A 22,092-nucleotide genomic window follows, 5' to 3' on the forward strand; every position below is an offset into this window, starting at 1 on the left:
TTACCCTTTGAATTCATTTCCTCTCCACTATGTAAAGGTTAATTCACATAAATCTTAGACACAACTTACAAACTTTGGAATAAAAAACACTAAAAAAATTACTTTTAAATTCATTCTTTCTATTAATAGGGAAATATAAGATTGCGTTCGACTGATCACTGCTATTGTATTTACTATTGTGGTCGTTTGTTGTTGTATCTTGAGATATCGACATCCAACGTTACTCAAAGCACCGATGAGAGAACAAATATGTCTTAAGGAAACTATTTATACAAGCCTCAACTAAAATTCTTCTTCTATTGATTCGACTCTCTACTCATTTGAGTACATGTCTATATACAAATAAACAATCTTATTTTTGTATTTTAATTTTATATATATTTTACTTCGTTCGATTCAATAATAATATCCACATATTTTAATTATTATTTTATTTCTCGAATTAGTGTTTTGTATAGCAAAATATCAATAGATGGAGAGTGGATCTATAAGGGATAAGCAAGTAGCATGAAAAGAGATGGATCCTATAATAGGAAAGCATATAATAAAAGCAATAAACATGTTCCTAACTGCCGATAAAAATGTAGACACCGATTTCATAAATTAAATGAGGGCCTAATGGCCAGGGAGCGGTGGCTTGACTTGTTATATATGCGCGTCTAAGTTGCCTAGGCTGTCTATAATAATAAATAAAAAAAAATCAAATATTTTTATTCCAAAAACCAATCTTAAAAAAGAAATAAAAGAAGGGGAAAGGACCTATTTTGCGGCTTAAGGCCGTGATAAATCTGGAATGCCAAGAACTTACGGACGTACCTAAAAAATACGGATCCATGGAAAACGCGGCATGTAGCGTGTAAGATTATGGAAACAATTAATGTGATGTTTTCAGATTGTGGTCTACGATACAAGTACTACATGATGATCTGTTTGGCGTTTTTGAGTCCCATTTTAGGAAACAACAGTCCATTGGAAGGGGTCCAAGCCAGCTTGGGGGACATTGAAGGTTCGGTGGTAGTGTTTGTGACATTGGGAAGGTCAGACATCTCCATAGCTGAAAATTATGACCATGACCACAATTTATGATTATCTCTATACCATCTTGGCCTTTGAAAATTCTTGGAAATTAAGTTAAGCATATCACCCGTCGGTTGGATGACAAAGTAACTTGTGGCCGAGAGCCTTTGAGGGAAGAGTTGAGGTTGAAGATAAATTTGGACAGGGTAATAGTAGGTTATTTTATCTACACGTGAGCATTACGTAATTTGTGACAGTTTATTGTCATGTTGTGTATTCTCGTGTGAATCTTAATATAATCGACAAAAATTAAGATATCTTGATATGCGAAAGTTCGCTGCTCTTAAGGGGGTTGATTAACATATTGTTACGTGAAACAGGTTTCCCATATTGAGTAGGATAGTAGTAGTTTTTCTTGTATCGGTGAGGGCAGACTTCATCCGATGGAGGAGCAAATTGAATACCCTTTGTTGTCTTATCCTCGTCTCGGTAGGAAGAAATTATTTAATCCAGGCTTGGTGATTTCGGACTTCTTTAGTTTTAGACCTAGTTGCCATAAATGTCATGGTTTAAGTAAGTGGTTAAACAGTGATGGATCAAGGGGTGATGATCGGAGAAAGTATTCTATTGAAAATATATTTTTGTTCACTTAAAATTTTATAAGTTCGCCTCATATAGTATCATCTGTACATCCCTTGGATTAGGAATCCATTGATGGAGTTGAGTAAACCACTTGAGTGGTTGATAAAAGAACCTTGAAATCATGAGAAAATAGGGGAATGCTTAAGTCGGTATATTTCATAGTGTCTTATGGGGCCTAAACTCTTGGACAGTGGTAAACAAAGTGTGTCCGATTGAATTACTGGAGTTTGATGATGATGAAGCTGCTACGCATATATCCGACTTGCCCATGGGTTCCTTCATTGGGCCTTACCCTCTTCGAGTCCAACAGACGGCATCCTTATAGGCGCCTACCTTCATTTTATTTTAATTTGTTTGCAGAAGAACAAAACATAATCATACAATTTGCAGAAGAACAAGGTTGAGGCAGCATCATTACAAACAGCGAGGAGAACAGTTCACAAGTTTAATTTTTGAAATAAAGACATAAATTTAATGGATAGTTACATGTCTGTAAAACAAATAATATGCAACTCCTGCCCAATGGTTTAAACAAAGACACATGCTGCTCTTTTCATTTATGTTGTTAATAGCGCTATAATTGTTGAAAATCAAACTTATTTCTAGAAGTTTGAAAAGTAAAAAAAAATGGTTAAAAGAATATGTTTAATTATTAAGCATAGTTCAAGGCGGCAGAATGTTGTAGCATAGTTGAAAAGTCAAAATATGAATGAGTTGGCAAGCTTGGCAATTAAGGAAAAGAGTTTTGGCAAGACAAGCAAAGTTTGCTTTGATATAAACATGTCCACGTGAATGATTGAAAAGGCAGCGGCTATAATACTTAATTATTAAGGAATTATAAGGCGGCAAGTCTTAGGTGGTTTATTACATATCTATATATATGGGTGTTTAGCTTAATATGGAGTATGTAATAAAAGAGATAAAAATGAAGGCTTAGAAAAATCAGAATGATTAATAGCTTAGCAAAGCTATTAAAGAGAGAATGAATATGAGAAAAGGCTTAGAAAAGCCGGAATGAGAAATAGCTTAGCAAAGCTATGAGAAAAAAGGTGAAGCTTAGCAAAGCTTAGAATAGCGAGGTTGTGTTTGTAAACTAGTCGCAGCTAGTGTTATATTGTAATATTTGGGTAACGTCGTTGTAACGTATTTTGCCTCGTATTAATAATAGTTCGAGAGTTTTAAATATCGAGAGCCCACCTACGCTTCCAACAATAATGAGTTAAGTCCAACTCAAGTATTGTTGAATTTGATTTGATTCAAAAAGTTTAAAATTCATCTTTACTTAACTTAAAAGTTCGCAAGTTTAAAATTGTCAAGTTCGACTCGAACTCAAAATTAAAACCTGAATTTCGACTTGAGCTCGACAAAATTTGAACGCAAAACATTCTCAAATTTAGCTCGATTGAAGCTCGAGCTTGGTTCAAGTTTGAACTTGAACTTAAACCTGAACTTTAAGTACATGAAAACCTTATGTTGCATTTTTTAATAGAAAAACAACATGTAAATGTTAATATTTTTAATAATTTAATTTAATTTTTTTTATAAAAAATAATATATTATTTCATGGAGTTACTCACGAGCTTTTAAAGTTGGATATCAAATAACTCAATTTGACTCGTTAAGAACTCGAGTTAAGTGTTGACTGAATTTTAATCAAGTCAAATTTAAATAATTTATGATATATTTCGTCTCATTTATAGTTCTAAGAATTAATGGTACAACTCTAAAAAAACATAGGGATGTATGAAGCAAACCAACAAAAAAAAAACAAGGCCTATTTTGAATCTTGAAGAAATTTGGAAACAACATTTTGCATGAAAGCAATAGATTTTCTGACTAGCCGAGTTGCAACGAGGATGTCATGATAGCTTATTGACATCATCTGCTCCACATAAAAGAAAGGCTTATTTAATAAATAAGTAATAAAAATATATTATCTTTTTATTTAAGTACTTAAAAATATTTTTTTATCAAAATAAATATTTAAAATTATCTTTTTTTGTTGTTAAATTAAGTACTTACAGGGTCACTTGTGAAAGAACTAGTCGAAGGGGACCATCACAGTCGGGGCGATGGATGACAAGCTAGCTCACCAGGAACATCAGGAAAGGTTGAGGAAGACTTGGCAGTGGTAAATCAAGGAGAGGTTAGGTCAAGGGATTTCAGACAGAAATCCCATCATTCAGACTCAAAGCATGTTCCAGGAAAGAAGGGAACAAGGATATAAAAAAGAATAGGCCTTGAAGGAAGGCATGAATGAGGGGAGACCGGTCTAAGGGCTGCAAGATATTCTACAAGGTTGAATCAGTCCACTAAGGGATGACCTCTTATACATGATTTCAGCGAAGTGGACTTAGGCGATCAAAGAAAAGAAGACTTGAAAGAAAAGCCTTTTATCTTATAGGTACCTAAAATTCAACTTTTTATCATTTAAGTGTATGAAGTATTCTTTAATTAATGTTATATGTCAAATTTTTTAGAACTTCAATGGAAAAGATTGAATAGTTTAAATATATAAATTTTGACAAAAAGTAGTTTAGGTATCTATTTTGATTAAAAATAGTTTAGGTACTTATTTCGACTACAAAATATTTTAAATATTTAAATGAAAAATATTATATATTTTAAATATTGATTTATTATATAAGCCTAAAAGAAAACATAGAATACAAGTATTCCATGCAAAATAAGTAAAAAACCGATCACTTTACATCTTGTGCTATTAATCAGAATACGTTTAAGTTTGTTTTGATACGGGTATGAATACATTATTGTTTTCTTTTTAGTATTTGTCCATTTGATGGCTTGAACTTGAGTGCAGTTTTGTTGGAGTTACATTCTTTATTTATGGAAAGCTATGTAATCAGAGTGCTGTTCTTTAATGTCTTAAAAAAAACTTTCATGGGTTGGTATTGGTAAGGATGGATTGAGAGACGGATGAGAGTAGTTGTTTTCTAAAAATTTTTAGATTCTCTTATATTTTATATTTTTCTATGTATTTTATAATATGTTATCTCTTTAAATTTTATAAGTTCGTTCCCTTTTAAAATTTTATATGTTCGTTCATAATATAAAATCTTGGATTCGTATTTAAAGATTAGATTTCTACTATCATAGGAAAGTCATGCAGATGTTGGAAGTTTGAGAGAAAGGCTTAGTGTTTTTTTTTTGGAAAGAACACTTTAACTTGTTAGCCAATATAAAAGTGCCAAGTCATCTAACGAAAATAATTGTAATGCAAGTAAATTAAAAATTTAATAATTGTATGGTAAGTTTTAAAAATTTAGTGATCAAAATGTAATTTAATTACACTTCAGGGTCCCTTTATAAAATTTAGCCTTATTTAAATCATTTTATAACAACTAAATAAAAAATATTTTTTCATAAAATAAATTACATAAAACAAATAAATATCCAGACCTGTTTTACCCATAATTCTTTGGGTAAACAGTCCTTTTACCATTTTAGACTAGCTGTCTTTCCCTCGTTCCAAAGGGTACTATTGTCCCTTCACCGTTTTGGTGCCCTAACCCCGACATTTCGCCGAACACAATAGTAGAAGATATAAACAATAACCCGAGACAATTCCAATTTTTTCCCCATATTAGGGGTTTGAGTTTCTTCTTTTGGTGTTTGATTTTATTAGAGATCGGCAAGGGGTTTCAGCAGCAAGCAATTGGCAATGGGAGTGCCAGCGTTCTACAGATGGTTAGCGGAGAAGTATCCGCTGATTGTGGTGGACGTTATAGAGGAAGAGCCGGTGGTTATCGAGGGCATCTCCATTCCGGTTGATTCGAGTAAACCCAATCCAAATAAACTTGAGTACGATAATCTTTATCTCGACATGAACGGGATTATTCATCCTTGTTTCCACCCCGAATACAGGGTAACCTTCTCAACACATTGAAATTCCATCGTTTCTAGTTTTGTATTTCGTAGAAAATTTCAGAAACGATGTAATTTGGCTTATTCGGTGTTCTTATGCAGCCTTCACCAACAACTTTTGATGAATTTTTTCAATGCATATTTGATTACATTGATAGATTGTTTGTTATGGTCCGTCGTAGAAGGCTTTTGTATATGGCTATTGGTAAGTGGTGCTTATTTTAGGTTGTAAGATGTATTTTTTGATACGCAGATGAAGTGTATTTATGTTTAGCTGATGATACTAACTTTTTTTATCTGGAAAAATACGGTAGATGGCGTTGCCCCTCGTGCTAAAATGAATCAACAGCGGTCTAGGCGTTTTAGAGCAGCGAAAGATGCTTATCTCATTTTTTTTGTATACATGTGTATATTTTTGTGTTGATTTTCTGCATGCTGCATAAAATGTTAAGTCATCAAGATATTTTTGGTATTGATACTTCACATTCTCCAACACTTTAATGATAGAAACGGTAGCAACAAAAGAAGTCTGTTTGGTAATAATTTTGTTCTTCTTAAACTTTCTTTCTGTAGGCAGCTGAAGAAGCACGATTGCGAGAGGGAGGGCAGAAGACTTCCTCCTATTTTTGATACGCAGATGAAGTGTATTTATGTTTAGCTGATGATACTAACTTTTTTTATCTGGAAAAATACGGTAGATGGCGTTGCCCCTCGTGCTAAAATGAATCAACAGCGGTCTAGGCGTTTTAGAGCAGCGAAAGATGCTGCAGAGGAGGTATGTTATCTCATTTTTTTTTTGTATACATGTGTATATTTTTGTGTTGATTTTCTGCATGCTGCATAAAATGTTAAGTCATCAAGATATTTTTGGTATTGATACTTCACATTCTCCAACACTTTAATGATAGAAACGGTAGCAACAAAAGAAGACTGTTTGGTAATAATTTTGTTCTTCTTAAACTTTCTTTCCGTAGGCAGCTGAAGAAGCACGATTGCGAGAGGAATTTGAGAGGGAGGGCAGAAGACTTCCTCCTAAAGAGGAATCAAAGCTTTTTGATTCTAATGTTATTACACCTGGCACTCCATTTATGGCTGTTCTGTCAATTGCTTTGCAGTATTATATCCACCGTAGATTAAATTATGATCCTGGGTGGAAAAATGTCAAGGTAGTATCAAATATTATGGTACCGCAACTTTTTATTTTTTTCTCTTTATTTTGACATGGTTGAGAGTTTTAGCACCTCTCTTACTTTCATCTCTTTGAAGGTTATTCTATCTGATGCAAATGTTCCTGGTGAAGGAGAACATAAAATTATGTCATATATACGGCTCCAAAGGAACCTTCCTGGTTTTGATCCAAACACATGCCATTGCCTATATGGTTTGGTATGTTGCCACTATTTCCACTGCTGGTTTCAGTTTTTATTTAAATTTTATGCACGTGTTCTGTTTATTTTCTTTGGCCTACTTAGTGGACTAAAATCGAGCACTCTGCTAAATGTTGACACTTGACAGGATGCTGATTTAATAATGTTGGCCTTGGCCACTCATGAAGTTCACTTTTCAATCCTTCGAGAGGTTTGTATTTTTTTAACTTGCAGATATCTGCTACGTATTTTATTTTTATATTTTATTTATCAGTCGCCTGAAAATTGAAATGTTTTGTTTGATCTGCTTTTCTTACAATTTTTAACTTTCATACAAAGTTGGCTATTTTGCTCATTTATAAGAACAAGTGGATGTTACAAGTGAAATGACTGTCTTGGAAGGATGTTTTTAGTATTCTATTATCATGTTCCCCTCTGCCCAAAAGTAAAAGGGTTTGTGGAATATTGTCAGATTGTCTTCACCCCTGGACAAGATAAATGCTTCCTATGTGGTCAGTTGGGCCATGTAGCGGCAAACTGTGAAGGAAAAGCAAAGCGGAAGGATGGGGAATTTGATGAGAAAGCTGATGAAAAATCTGTGGCCCCAGAAAGCCATACCAGGTTACTTTTCAATTGAATTTACAGTTGAATTGATCGTAATGAAATCTTTGGATAATTACATGTTGTCTGCTACATCTTTGTAGTTTCTGAACATATGGACACTTAGGGAGTACCTGGAATATGAGATGAGAATCCCCAATCCTCCTTTTGATATTGACTTGGAACGCATAGTGGATGATTTTATATTCATATGCTTCTTTGTTGGCAATGATTTCTTACCTCATATGCCTACACTAGAGATTCGTGAGGGTTGTATATGATTAAAGTAATTATTCTACTGTGGGTTGTACTTTTATATTGCAATTTTTAATGTACACTTTAGGATTCTTATATGAAGCAGAGGTTTTAATTGGAGGCCTTCCCTTTTTCAACTTGTTAATTTACAGGGTGCAATCAACTTGTTAATGGCAGTATACAAGAAGGAATGCAGATCTTTTGGTGGTTATTTGACTGATGGATGCAAGGTACTCTAATTTGTACTGGCTGCATATTATTCGAGTCATCATATCTTATCTTCTAAACCAATGCTCTTGACTGCATTATATTTATTTCAGCCAAATTTGAGCAGGGTAGAGCATTTTATCCAAGCTGTGGGATCCTACGAAGATAAAATATTCCAGAAAAGAGCACGTTTGCATCAGGTCTTTTTTGAGTTTAGGATCAATATGATCATCTTCAACTAAAACAAAAAAATTATTTATGTTTGCCTTGTTTTTCTTCAGTCTCTATTTCACATGCAGTATTTACTATCTGTTTAATCCTCTTTCAGTGCATGTGCAAGAGATTCCATTATCACCCTACTCTTAAAAATGTTAACTTGTCTATTATTCTTTGGTGGCAAGGTTGTTCCAGAGGATCCTTCGGTGGAGAACTCCTCCGGTTGGAGCACAGAGGATGGGCAGGCACAGCATGGAGGTCACGTGGGATGTCAGGAAATGTCAGAAATCCATAATAGGGTGCTAGAGTGGGTTGCAGACTCACAACGTTGTAATGTCACAGATTCCGAGAGAGTTGACTTCTCTCCACATGAAAAGTCGGAAGATCTTTTTGAAAGTAAGAAAAGCGGGAAAAGTATGGGGGGGGATCTTTTTAAGCTTGATAATGTTGACCGGGAAAGTGGGCCTAATTCAGGCCTTGGAGGGATTCAGTTGGCTGGTCTGGAGCAAGAAAACTGCCTAAACTCTATGGGCCGTAGTCCTTTTTCATCAGATACAATTAAGGACTCAGTAGGGGTTGAAGTTGGAGGAGGGGATCCGGTTGCTTTAAAGTTGATAAGTTTAAGAGATGGTTCACAAACCTGCTCTGCAAGTTCGTTATCCATGAAGACGGCTCCGGTTGGAAGGAAATTCATCAGAAGTCATAATAAAACTTATAGTAGGTCGAAGTCTAGAAAGATCTGGAATCAGGTTGTGAAAAATTGTAATAAGATGCAGGATTGTAAGGAAAAGTCACGAGGGGTGTTCAATGGTGAGACAGGAAGAGCTTTAATTTCTAGAGGTTGTCTTTCTGATGTTCCCGAGGCTGCTGGTTTTTCGATAAAGGAATGGGACAGTTCTTGGGTGAGCAGACCATACAGGAGAATTAAAAGGTCTCTATTTAGGGAAGCTGTTGATCATGCTAGTGTTGATACTGTTTCCTCATCAGCTTTTCCTTTGCTGGTTGAGGAAGCAATTGCTACATGGGAAATTAGTAAGATGCTGGGGATATCTTTCAAGGAGGGGAAGGAAGCTTTTATACAAAAGATTGTTGAATTGGAGAAAGGGTTGTGTGGGGCTATTTGACCTGGAGATTTGTATGTGGGAGTTCTGGGTTCTGTTTGTTTGAGTATCATGACTAAGCTAAGTATATTGTCTTGGAACGTTAGGGGTTTGGGTAAAAAAGAGAAACATAGAGTTGTGCAAAAACTTGTTTCTGAGAAAAAACCGTCGTTTCTTTTTCTTCAAGAAACAAAACTCGAAAAATTACCAATGTCGTTTTTAAGGAGGAGTGGTTTGAATGGGTTGCAGGGGTTCGTTGAGTCTCCAGCAATAGGTTCATCTGGAGGTTTGTTAAGCTGTTGGGATGATAATTTTTTTGAGATTGACGATCAGTTTATTCATAGGAGGTTTATTGCTGTTTTTGGAATCAAGTCTAATCACCTTAGGTGTGGCTTCATTAACGTTTATGGCCCGTCTGTGGAGGAAGAGAAGGCTGCTTTTTTTAATGAACTGGGACTGTTTGTAAACGGGTTCAGTATCCCTTTGTGTGTGGGAGGGGATTTCAATGCCTATTTGAATGAAGAGGAGAAGTTAGGCAGAGGTCATAACAGGAATTCACTGGAAACTTTTAATCATTTTATTCAGCAAACGGGACTTATTGATCTGCCTCTGGTTGGGGGGAATTTCACGTGGAGCAGTTATCGGGATTTGCCGACGGTTGTAAGACTAGATAGGTTTCTGGTGAACTGTAATTTCTCAGCAGAATTTTCCGGTATTAACCAGTTTCTTTTGCCTAAATCTATCTCCGATCATAATGCAATTTTCCTGGAGAGGGGGGCAGATAATTGGGGTAAGAGACCCTTTAGGCTGTTCAATTATCTATTGTCTGAGGATAGTTTTGAGGAGATGGTTGTTGAGTCTGTTAAGCGGTTCAAAGAAGAAAATTCAAGAGGTGGAATTTTGAGTATGCTTAGGAATACAAAGTCTGCCATTAAGTGCTGGTCTGGAGATAGAAATCAATTTCCTCGAATGGACATCTCTATGTTAGAGGACAAAATTCATCAGATTGAAAAGGGGATGCAACATCATCCTCCTTCCAATGATGTTGTCATTTCGACAGAATTGAGACTGTTGAGAAATGAACTTTGGAGACTTCTTAGAATCGAAGAGCAAATTTGGGTACAAAAGTCTAGAGAGAAGTGGGTCAAAGGTGGTGACCGTAATTCAAAGTTTTTTCACACTTGCGCTTCCATTAGGAGGAGGCTGAACTCTCTGTATGCTTTAAATGTTGATGGTGTCATCACCAAAGATCCAGGTCTTATCAAGTCTAGGGTCAGGGAGCATTTCTTTAAAGCTTTTAATTGTTGCTCAACAATGGAAGTGGAGAGTATTAACTTAGATTTCGCAAAAATCTCCTTGCAACAGAACCTATTGCTAGAGAAGGAGTTTACGGAAGATGAGATTTGGGGGACCATTAATTCTTGTGATAGTAATAAAGCCCCTGGGCCAGATGGGTTGAACATGGGTTTTTTCAAGACCTTCTGGCTTAGCTTGAAAGGCGATATATTGAAATTCTTCCACAACTTCTATTTGGGTAAGGAATGGGAGCATGGTATTAACCATTCCTTCTTAACTCTCATCCCGAAAGGTTCTAATGTTGGGAGTTTAGATGATTTCAGACCTATCTCCCTTGTAGGTGGGATGTATAAGATCCTATCTAAGTGCCTTGCGAGAAGATTGAGATGTTGCATCAATGATATAATCAGTGATTCTCAATTTGCTTTCATTCCTGGGAGACAAATTTTGGATTGCTCTTTTATTGCTAATGAAGGAATTGATTTATGGAGGAAGAGAGGGTTGAAGGGTTGTGTATTTAAGGTAGACTTTAAAAAGGCTTATGATTCGGTAGATTGGGACATTTTATTTAAAGTTATGGCGAAGATGGGGTTCGGTTCTAAATGGTGTAGTTGGATCCGGATGTGTGTGTCAACTGCTTCGGTGTCAGTTTTAGTTAATGGGGTTCCTACTGATGAATTTCCTATGGCTAGAGGCCTCCGGCAGGGTTGTTCCCTGTCCCCTCTGTTGTTTAACCTTGTCGGAGAACTGCTTAACCTGTTGCTTCGTAAAGCAGTATCTTCGGGCCTTTTCAGTGGTCTGGTGGTTGGTAAAGACGAGGCCTCAGTCAACTTATCTCATCTGCAATTTGCAGATGACCTAATCATTTTCTGTAGTGCTTCGAAGACCCAGATTGTTAATGTTAAGAGGATCCTTCGGGTGTTCGAAATTATGACTGGTCTGGAACTGAATCTGTCTAAGAGCAGATTATTTGGGATTAATATTAATGAGGAAGAGCTTCTTCAGTGGGCTAATGCTATTGGATGTCCTGTAGGACATTTTCCTGCAGAATATTTGGGGCTGCCTCTTGGTGCGAAGAGAAACTCTATGATGTTGTGGGATCCGGTAGTTCAAAAGTTTCATTCAAAGCTAGCCGGATGGAAGGCGAAGACTCTATCAATGGCAGGGAGGTTGGTTTTACTGAAGGCAGTTTTGGGTTCCCTTCCTATCTATTTCATGTCCCTTTTCAAGATGCCTTCTTCGGTGAGTGTTAAGCTGAATTCCATCATGGCCAGATTCTTATGGGGAGGAGGAGTGGAGGCTCGGAAAATCCATTGGGTCAATTGGACAAAAGTTTGCTCCGATAAAAGTGTTGGAGGTCTTGGTGCTATGAATATAAGTCTTATGAATAGAGCTCTCTTAGGGAGATGGTCTTGGAGGTTTGCTAACGATAAAGACTCAGTGTGGAAGAAGGTTATTTGTTGTAAATATAATTTGGATCCCAATTTACTGCTGTTTAACGAGAAACTTCCTACACATGCTTCTTGGATTTGGAAATCGGTGGTCCTCAACCATTTCAAAAAGGATCAGTTTGGAGCAAAGTTTCGTAGCAAATTTAAAGTCAGAGTGGGTGATGGAGGGAGCATTAGATTTTGGTGGGATAGTTGGGCACATGACTCCCCACTTAAAGTGATTTTTCCGAGGCTGTATGTGCTGTCTATAAATAAGAATGGGAAGCTTTATGAGTTTGGGGAATTTCGATCTTCAGTTTGGTCTTGGCATGTTAATTTGAGAAGGAATTTGAGTGAATGGGAATTGGTTCAGTACTCTGAATTAATGACCCTAATCCACAATATCCCTCTTTCTCAGGAGTTATCGGATGGGTTGGTCTGGTTTGGCAATGGGGAAGGTGTCTATACTGTTAGTTCGAGTGTTAAGTCATGCAGGCCTGTTGGTATAACAGACCCCTTTTGGAATAAGTATGTTTGGAGGGGAACAGTGCCTCCTAGAGTGGAGGTCTTCTTGCGGCAGGTCGTGCACCAAAGATTGCCAGTTAAAGTTGAGCTACAGAGGATAGGAGTTTCAACTATTGTGGATGTTGCTTGCCCTTTTTGCGGAGAGGCGGATGAAACCTCAGCACATTTATTCTTTTCTTGCTCGGTGGTGTGGTCCTTATGGAATAAATTTTTGATTTTCTGGGGAGTTTCTTCAGTTTTTCAAGACAATGCTCACAGCTTTATGGTCGCTTGGGATGAATTGGTACCTAATTCGAAAATTTGGTCCTTCATTCCGGGGGTGGTTTTATGGACAATGTGGAAGGGTAGGAATGCAATTGTGTTCGAGGGGGGGAAGGTAGATCAGATTGATTTATTCTTTTTGGCAAGATGTAGACTGGCTGCTTGGTTCTTAGCTTACTACAAGGCTGTATCTATCCCTAAGGACTCTCTTATTTGTGACCCTTCACTTGGGGATTGCTGCTCCTTATTAAGCTCTCCTATTGTCAAAACGGTGTCCTGGTCTAAACCTCCAGAAGGATTTATTAAGCTGAATGTGGATGCGGCTGTGACTGCAGATTGGAGGAAGAGTGGTGTTGGGGGCATTCTTAGAGATCATGATGGTTCGGTGGTGGGCTCTTTTCAAGAGGCTGCTGGTCCAGGTCCTCCAGTTTTGTTAGAACTCAAGGCAATTATGAAAGGGTTATCTTTCTTTGACTCGTTTCAGCAGCGGTTTAAGGAAAGGTTAATTGTTGAATCAGACAGTAAATTAGCAGTGGATTGGGTCAAGAACATCGACCGTTGTCCCTATGTTTACTTAGACATTGTGACAGCTATTGGTGGCAAGGTTAGTGGACTGAATAGTAGTATTAGATGGATTGCTAGGTCAGCCAATGTTGAGGCTGATAGTTTAGCTAAGGCTGGTATTGGGTAGATCTCTGGTTTTTAGTTGGGTTTCTGTTAGGTTTTGGGTTGCTTATTTGAATGATAGGTTGTATGGTTGTTTTAAGTATTTGTAACTTGTGGTTATCAATGAATTAATGAGGCACTCTTTTCCTCCTTCCGCTGATTAAGGAGCACCGTGTGATCCGTTAATCATGAAGGGGGTTTTTAAAGAGGCCTACCTTTCCTATCAAAAAAAAAAAAACACCTTCTTCTGTTTGCTCATTTAGTTGTTTTAAACTTTCTATGGGCATAGGTGCACCTAAAAATAACCATCTGACTTAAGGATTCTTGAAATGAATGTATTACATATCAACACGATTCATTCTTTTAGCCGGTGAAAGAATTCAATAGTAATATGTTCTATGCTAGTATCATATAGCGTCAAGCAGAAAGAATCAAACGAGAAAAAGCACAAGCTAGACGAGTAGATGATGTACAACCTCAAGTTCAACCTGATTCTTTGGTTCCAGTTTCTAGATTTCACGGTTCCCGTCTTGCCTCCGGTCCTTCACCTGCTCCATTTCAGCAAACAATGGAGTCTAGTGGTAATGGATCCTCTGGTCGGCCGCACAAAGTGCGGCGTTTATCGTCAGGGACCACTATTGGTGCTGCTATCGTCGAAGCAGAAGATAGTATTGAAACAAATGTATGTTTTGCTGCTCAGGAGAGGCACTTTAATATAAATCTGACTCCTTCAGCTTCTTTAAGACTCATATTCCATTGGCGAACCTTATGCTTTAGTATGAGCCTTGCTGGCGAGGAGTTAAGAGAGCATTAATGATTCAGGTATATTTTTTTGCTGGACAACACTTATATGCTTGTTTCTTTCTTTCCATTGGCATCAGGAACATGAGAACAAAGAAGAACTGAAAGCAAAACTTAAAGAGTTGATCCGTGACAAATCTGATGCTTTTAACTCCCAAAATCACGAGGAAGATAAGGTTTGAATACATTCTCATGCAATTTATTATTTTGTTTCTTTACTAATATTTTAGGTGTAGGCAATCATTAGATTTGGAACTCTGGTTTGATATATATATGTATATAATATTAAATTTTCAAAATGCATACTGTCCCACTCCTCTTATCTCAACGAAGTGGAAGAACTTTGCTGTTCCTCTCTTTTTTCATAATTTCATTGCCATTCTAGTCCACGACTTGCTATTTTAGCTGTCATGTGGTTGTTGCTCTTGTCAGATTAAACTGGGAGAGCCAGGGTGGAAAGAAAGGTATTATAAAGAGAAGTTTTCAGCAGAAACTCCAGAAAAAATGGAAGAAATTCGGAAAGATGTGAGTTAATGAATCTTTTTTTTTTGATAAGAAGGTATGCCTCGTTAAAAACCCCCTTCATGATTAATGGAGCACAAGGTGCTCCTTAATCAGTGGAAGGAGGAAAAGAGTGCCTTAGAATTCATTAATAACCGAAAGATACATAATGTTTAAAAACAAACATAAACACCCCTTTACAATAACCAACCCAAAGCATAAAAATAGCCTAACCAAAACAATGAAACTAACCAATACTAGCCTTAGCTAAGCTATCAGCCTCAATATTGGCTGACCTAGCAACCCATCTATAATACCCTTCAAATCTCTTAACATAGTAACAATGTCTTTCACTAAGTCTATATAGACATAGGGACAACGATCATAATCAGTGTTTCAAATAGCGGAGCGCAAATGTGATAGCAGCCGCTATTTCGCAGTAGCGCCGTCGTCCGATACCGCTATTGTCCAAAATAGCGGTGTTAAGCGAAATCACACTGATAGCGGCCAATTACGGCCGCAACTTAACGGGTAACGATCGATCACGGTGATAGCGGTCCGCTATTTCCGTTATTTACCGTTACACCAAATCAACTGAAACCCACAGATTTTTTGGGTTTTAGAGGGAAGAATAGAGTTTGGAAGAAAGAAAAAAGAAGGAAAATGACCATACCCATACCTGTTTTTTGGACAACAAAGAGGAGAAAACATACGAACAGGATGATCCAATTGATGATTTTTCAACAAAGAAAGAACAGGAGAAGCTTTCAACAACACTTCTACTAGAAAAAAAATGAAGCTGTTTGATGAAAATCACAAACAAAAAATAAACATGGGAGAAATTTTCTGATTTTGTTGTGTTTCTTTGTCTCTCTTATCTCACGCAGAGATAGAAGAAGAAGAGGCTTGGGATTTAAAAAATTATTTATGTTTTAGATTTAAATATTTTTTTACTTTTAATTTTTTGGGTTTGGACCAAAAGAAATCCAATAAATTAATAAGATTTGGGTTACATGTTATGGGTTTTTTTGTTGGTTTTATTTTAGTGTGAGTTTTAAATTTTAATATGTTATTTTTGGTAAGTGAATAATAATAGATAATTTTATGGGTTAATTTTTTAAATGAATATGATTTATTTTAAGAGATTGAATGTTGAAATTAAATTTTATACACTTAAATTATTTTTATTATTTATTAATTTATGCAATAAACTTACTTTTCTTCACTGTTAGTAAATGTTTATTATATTTTGTATTATATTATTGATAATAGAAGTAATGAATTGCTTTATATTTATAAATTCTAATTTTAATTTTATGTTTCTTGTATAATATTTTTAAGAAATTTATAAATAAATACATGAATAATTAATGATGGTAAAAATTATGCTCATGTATTAATAAAAGTTTTTAGAAGTTCATAAGTGTTAGAAAACACTCTAAATATCATTAAAATTGATTTTTTATAATTATAATTAAAATTTATTATATTTTGTAATAAGTTGTGCGAATTAAAAAAATTCACGTCCGCAATACCCGTAGTGACCGCGATAGCATCCGTTACGTCCGCGACCGTGATAAACGCAACGCGACCGAAAACGCGATTTGAATCCATGATCATAATCCTTGACCCAATCCACTGCTTATATACTGTCACTTTCAACAATTAAACGTTCCTTAAACCGCTCATGAATCGAAGCAAAGAAAGTTAAGCCCTTCTTGATTACCATAAGCTCTATCAAAAGAGGAGGACCTGGACCAGCAGCCTCTTGGAAAGAACCCATCACTGAGCCATCCTCAACTCTTAGAATGCCACCAACACCACTTTTCCTCCAATCTCCACTCACAGCTGCATCCACATTCAGTTTAATAAAGCCCTTTGGAGGAGGAGACCAAGACACAATTTTGATGATTGAAAACCTTGAAGGAGAGCAACAATCCCCAAGAGAGGGATCACTAATGAGAGAATCCTTTAGAATAGACACATCCTTGAACTTAGCTAAAATCCAAGTAGCGAGCCTACATCTTGCCATAAAAAATAGATCAATCTGATCTTGCCCCAAACCCTTTAGGCTCTTTAATTTTCTGATAGAGGAGAAAGGGTTTGATGATTTGGTTGAAGGCTGTGTGGTTGATGAGAAGAAGAATAGGAATAGAGGGGGGATTTTCAGGTTGTTACAAAATGCGAAGAAGAAGATCAGAAACTGGCCTGGCAGCAGTCATTTAGGGCTGGCAGACTCCATATCGCTGCTTGAAGTGAAAATAAACGAATTGGATTTAAAGTCACAAGGTGGAATGTTGTCTAAGGGGGAATGGGATCAGTTGATTGAATTAAAAAATGAGCTGTTGAGATTGTTAAGGATCGAGGAAAGCATTTGGTGGCAGAATTCAAGAAATAGATGGATCAAAAACAGAGACAAAAATACGAGGTTTTTTCACCTTACTGCTATGAAAAGAAATAGTCTCAATACTATTCATTCTCTGAAAATTGAAGGGGTGGTAATTTCGGATCCAGTTAAGATAAAAAACAGTGTTTATGAGTTTTTCAGGACTGCATACAACACAAAAGCAACTTTTGAGGTTGAGGGTTTAGATTTTGATTTTATGAAAATATCAGCAGTTCAAAGGGCTTATATGGAGGAGGAATTTACAGAGAAAGAAGTGTGGAATGCAATTTCTTCTTCAGATAGTGCTAAAGCTCCCGGTTCGGATGGTTTTACCATGGGTTTTTATAAGAAATACTGGAATCATTTGAAGGAGCAGATTATGGAGTTTTTTTCAGATTTCTTTGAAGGAAAAGAGTGGGTACACGGGGTTAACCACGCTTTTATTACCTTGATCCCAAAGAAAGGTAATCCGGAGAGTATAGAAGACTATAGACCCATTAGTCTTGTGGGCAGCCTATATAAAATTCTATCAAAAGTGCTTTTTTTTTTTGTTGATAAGAATGGAAGGCCTCGCTAAAAACCCCCTTCTTGATTAAAGGAACTTAGTGATAAGCTCCTTAATCAGCGGAAGGAGGAAAAGAGTGCCTTAAGAACTTTATTGATAATATAATCTTACATAAGATTTAAACACTACATCACAATACATCCCATAAGACTTAACAACAATTTTATAATAGCCCATATCGCTGGACCAGAAAATCCAGTAACAGGTCCTTACAGTCAACCTATCCCTTTCTTAGCTAAGCTATCAGCCTCCCCATTGCTCGCTCTTGGAATCCACCTCACTGAATGAACCTTGCCATTTGAAAGAGTCAAAATCTGATTAACCAAAGACAAGTAAAAAACAGGAGCCAAAGCCGGTGATTTAATCCATTCCACTACCGACTTGCAATCACTCTCAACAATCAATCTTCCAACCGAAACCCAAACTGAAGCCAGAAAAATTTCAATACCCCTTTTAATAGCCTTTAATTCAGCTAGCGGAGGAGTAACTTGGTCCACCTTCTCTGAAAAAGTCAAAAGCGTGCAACACTCCGAATCTCTCAATATACCTCCTATGCCTCCACCCGAGCCTCCAAGCCTAACAGCACCATCAACGTTCATCTTAAGAAAATCAACAGGGGGGGGAAACCAACGCAGGTTATGACCAACTCTGTCTAAAGTTAACGAAAACCCATCTGCTAGAGATGGATTACCAATCAGCAAATCCTCCTGAATATTAACCATAGGAAACTTTGCTAAAACCATTTTGATAACCTGAATCTAACTGTAAAGAACAAAGACATGCTGTCCAGGTTAGAACCTTCGAACACTATAGCATTCCTGGCTTTCCAGATTGACCAGAAGATAACACCTGGAATAAACTTCCATATCGTCGAGTTTCCCCTCAAATCACACCAGGAACTAAGCAAAGCAGGAGGGTCTTGAGGAAGAACAAACAAAATATCCCAGAAGCTAGCTATTTTATTCCACAACTTCCAAGCAACAAAACAGGAAATAAATAAGTGTTGAACTGTTTCCTCGTGAATCTTGCAGAAAGGACACTGTATATCCTCCCCTAAAGAAACTCCTCTCTTAACCAACTCAGCCTTAACTGCCAATTTCTGATGTGCCAGTTGCCACAGAAAAGCTTCCACTCTCGGTGGAGCCAAACCCTTCCAAACTCCTTGTAGCCACACATCATTACTCCCTACCTCCGAGCCAATGTTTTCCCTGCATGATTTAACCGAAAACAGTCCGTCTCCACTAGCAGACCAAGAAAGAGAGTCCTCCACCAGCTCTGACAGTTTGACATCCTTAATTTTTATCATCAAAGCTAACCACTGGTCCAATTCCCAATCACTCAGATTCCTTCTAGTTTGGACATTCCACTCCCAACCACTCGGTCCATAGCTGCCAAACTCAACAATCTCCCCCCCTTTATTAATGGAAAGCACGTAGATTCTAGGAAAAAGTATTTTTAGAGGGACCTCATCCGCCCAAACATCATTCCAAAAAGAAATTGATTTCCCATTACCCACTTGCAGCTTCGAATTCAATCTAAGAAAGTTCCCTACCGAATCATTCTTAGAAAAATTATTAGCAATGCCTCTCAAGATCCATGAAGATTTCGGAGAAGTAACCTTTCCAATAGACATAGTGTTCCAACTGATCTTTTGCTTACTACACAACACCGATTTCCAGAGAGAGTTTTTGTCATTGGCAAATTTCCACACCCACTTGCCTAGTAAAGCCCGGTTAGTAAGATTCAAATCAAGGACACCTAGTCCACCACAGTTCAAAGGCCTGCAAACCGTGTTCCAATTTACCCAGTGAATCCTCCGCTTATCCCCCTTCTCACCCCAAAGAAAGTTAGCCATTAAGGAATTAAGCTTCTTTCCGATATTGCACGGCATTTTGAAAAGAGATAGAAAGAAAATCGGCAAAGAGGTTAGCACCGACTTCAACAGGACTGTCCTCCCAGCCAAAGACAGACAAGACGCTTTCCACCCCGCAAGTTGGAGTAAACAAGGGCTTAAAGGGGTTGTCTTTAAAGTAGACTTCAGCAGAGCGTATGACACAGTGGAATGGCAGATTGTTATAAGATTATTGAAAGAGATGGGTTTTGGTGATAGGTGGTGTTCTTGGACCACACAATGTATTTCCATAGCTTCTATATCGGTCCTAGTCAATGGGTCCCCTACAGAAGAATTTCTTATTGATAAAGGATTAAGGCAAGGATGTAGCCTCTCTCCTATTCTGTTCAATGTTGTTGGGGAATTGCTTCACAAGATGCTTACAAAAGCAGTGGATTTGGGTCTGTTTCAAGGGTTTTCGTTCGGCAATGATCAAAATTCCTTTAATTTATCACACCTTCAGTTTGCGGACGATTTAATTTTATTTTGTCGAGCCTCTATTACCCATATCAAGAATGTTAGAAGAGTTTTGAGGATTTTTAGCCTAATGACGGGGCTCCATCTCAATTTAGCCAAAAGTAAACTTTATGGTATTAATATGGAGAATGACTTACTTGAAGAATGGGCGAGGGATATTGGCTGTTCTATTGGCTCTTTCCCGACAGTTTATTTAGGCCTCCCTTTGGGGGCAAAAAAGAATTCAGAGAAGTTGTGGGAGTCGGTCATATAGAATTTTAGTAGAAAATTGGCGGGGTGGAAAGCTTCATCTTTATCCATGGCTGGCAGATTGGTGCTTATAAAGTCGGTACTTTCATCTTTACCCATTTTTTACCTATCTATTTTCAAGATGCCATCTACTATTTCTCAACAGTTAAATTCTTTGATGTCGAATTTTCTTGGGGTGGAGGGGGCGAGAAGAAGAGAATGCATTGGGTTAGTTGGAAAAAGATTTGTAAGCCGTTGAGTGGTGGAGGGTTAGGAGTTGTTGATTTGAATCTTACCAATCGAGCGTTGTTGGGGAAGTGGGTATGGAAGTTTGCAAATGAGAAAGACTCGATATGGAAGAAATTCTTTTGTAGTAAACATAATGTGAGTTGTCATTCCTTGAATATCACTAAGGCCCTCTCTCATAAAGACTCGTGGATTTGGAGGGGAATTGTCAATAACTTCTCAAAGAATGACTTCATTGGAGGGTGCCTTAGATCTCATGCAAAAATACAAATAGGGAATGGAAAATCTGTCTCTTTTTGGAAGGATACTTGGCTTGGGGATTGTCCATTAAAAATTCTTTTTCCTAGGATTTTGCACTTTTTACTAACAAAGGTGGCAATGTGGCTGATTTTGGTTGTTTTGACTTGAATGGATGGGAGTGGAATATTAAAACGAGGAGGAATCTATGTGATTGGGAAGTGTTGCAGTTGGTTGAGTTATTGAACAACCTTAAAGACATCAAACTGATTGAATCTTTGGAGGATTGCCTGCTGTGGGATGGCTTGGGGGATGGGTTGTTTTTTGTCAAAGAGTGCATAAAATCTCTAGAGACTGTTTATGAGGATACATTTCAGTGGAGAAACTGTGTTTGGCTGGGATTAGTCCCTCCTAGAGTGGAGACTTTTCTTTGGCAGCTATCTCATCAAAAAGTTGTTGTTAGAATGAAATTGATGAAAAGGGGGGTTACTATAGGGGAGAATACTCTCTGCCCTTTGTGCAACCTATGTGATGAATCAGTCCAGCATCTTTTTTTGTTCTGTCAAGTTTCGTGGGAGCTGTGGAATAAATTAATTTGTTATTGGGGTATAAGTCTAGCTTTTCCATTTGACCGTCCTTCTTTACTTAGTTCTTGGTCTGATTTGAGGCCTTCTTCGGTTATTTGGAAGTTTATTCTGGGTGTAGTGCTATGGTCAATTTGGAGAATCAGAAATGAAATTATCTTTGATAATGGTAAACTAGACAAGCTTTCATTGTTTTTCACTGTTCGCTTAAGGCTAGCAAGATGGTTTCTAGCAAAATATCCTCTTTCCTATATTAAGGTGGATTCTTTAATTGGTGATCCTTCCTTGGCAGATAGTATCTCTGCTTCTAAGGAACTACTCAGATCTGGGTGCTGGTGGATTCCTCCTCCAGTAGATTTTTTTAAATTGAATGTGGATGGGGCTTTTAGTAGAGTTGGGAGAGTTGCTGGAATAGGGGGTCTTCTCAGGGATTGGAATCGGGTTACACTTTTCTCTTTTTCAGAAAATCTTGGTCCTTCTCATCCCTATTTAGCATAATTGAAAGCTGTAAAAAGAGGCATTGATATCTTTGTTTCTTCAGAATGGTTGTTCAAGGGAGACTCATTATTGAATGTGATTGCAAGCTTGTCGTGGATTGGATCAAAGATCAAGCTTTGGTTCCTTTTTCCCTTTCAAATTTTGTTAAGGAAATTGTATCTATTGTTTCTTTTATAAATTTTATTGTCAGGTGGATTCCAAGGTCTTGTAA

The 22,092-nt window shown here is 37.2% G+C and overlaps 1 pseudogene; it reads left to right on the forward strand.

Annotated features, from left to right (window-relative positions):
- The first annotated feature begins 5,208 nt into the window (after positions 1 to 5,208).
- The window catches only part of LOC120180679, a 24,387-nt pseudogene continuing 7,503 nt past the window's right edge, over positions 5,209 to 22,092 (forward strand).

The sequence above is a fragment of the Hibiscus syriacus genome, unplaced genomic scaffold, assembly GCF_006381635.1.
Source record: "Hibiscus syriacus cultivar Baekdansim isolate YM2019G1 unplaced genomic scaffold, ASM638163v2 tig00112498_pilon, whole genome shotgun sequence".
In the NCBI taxonomy this organism is placed as follows: Eukaryota; Viridiplantae; Streptophyta; class Magnoliopsida; order Malvales; family Malvaceae; genus Hibiscus; species Hibiscus syriacus.